Genomic DNA, 1176 nt, shown 5'->3' with positions numbered 1-1176 from the left:
GTGTGAGGTTATATGTAGATTTTGTTTTATATTTAAACTGAGCTGGGTTTTTTGTTGTTTTTTATTAATTTAAACTTGTTGTTGTTCACTAAACTACACATTATACACATAAAAATTAGAGTTTGTTTCTAAAGGCTTTTTTAAAAGCTGTTGTAAACAGACAGTTTCCTGCTTTTTAAACATTTTACAGATTAAATGTTTTATTTTATTTATTGATTTTAATTTTATTTAATTATTTATGAATCCATCTGAAATTAGTCTTCAGCTGTTTGACTCCTCGGCTGAAGTCTTTGTCTGTGAGGACACTGATGTCCTCCACAGTCTGGGACAGAGACCATGTGGACGGTGGTCTCAGGCTGCACAAGACAAAAGGACAACATCAGCTGAGCTGCAGAGACGATGGTGAATACATTTATTCATTTACATTATTAATAAATAATGAATTAATTAAACTTTTCTGTATTTTTAAACCTCTTGTTTGTTTTTAATACATTTTTTTGTTCATTCTGAGCAAATTTACCTTTGAAGAAAATTTGCTTTACAGGATTAATAAACTAATCTGGTTCAAATTAAATGATTTAGCTTTCCCCACTGTGAAGTAGTTTCTGTTTCTTCTTAGAAACAAAACCATTTGTAAAAGGTTTGGTTTGTTTATGGGGAGAAAAATTAATAAAATAATAAATTATTTAATTAAAACCTGGCCCTCTCAATCATACATGTCTTTAAAGCGTTATATATTGAAAACATTTAATTAGTGTAATAAATGAACAAAATGAACAAAGCTATGAATTTGACAAAATGTTGACAACATTTTAAATGTATTAGTTTTAATAAGATAAAAACAAATGTGTTTTATTTCATAAGGAGGGTTTTAAGGAAGTGTTTAACAAACAAATGTCAGCAGTTTGGTTCTGTTCTGTCTGACCCATTTGGGGACATCATTGCTTTGTCAGCGTATCTGTGCCATTTTTTTAAAATTGACTAAAACAAATAAAAATAAAAAGTCTAAATATAGCCTTTATTTATTTATTTTTATTAATTGTTTGTAGATTATTTAAAAATGTTAAACATGTTCCTCTTCTGTGTTGTTCTGAAACAAAATGTGTTTTTTTTCTTCTTCTTTTGTCCCAACAGGACTTTTTAAGATCAGCAGAACCTTTATATACTGTATATATA

The sequence above is a fragment of the Austrofundulus limnaeus genome, unplaced genomic scaffold (assembly GCF_001266775.1).
Source record: "Austrofundulus limnaeus strain Quisiro unplaced genomic scaffold, Austrofundulus_limnaeus-1.0 Scaffold50, whole genome shotgun sequence".
Lineage (NCBI taxonomy): Eukaryota > Metazoa > Chordata > Actinopteri > Cyprinodontiformes > Rivulidae > Austrofundulus > Austrofundulus limnaeus.
Note: the sequence above shows the minus strand (reverse complement) of the source record.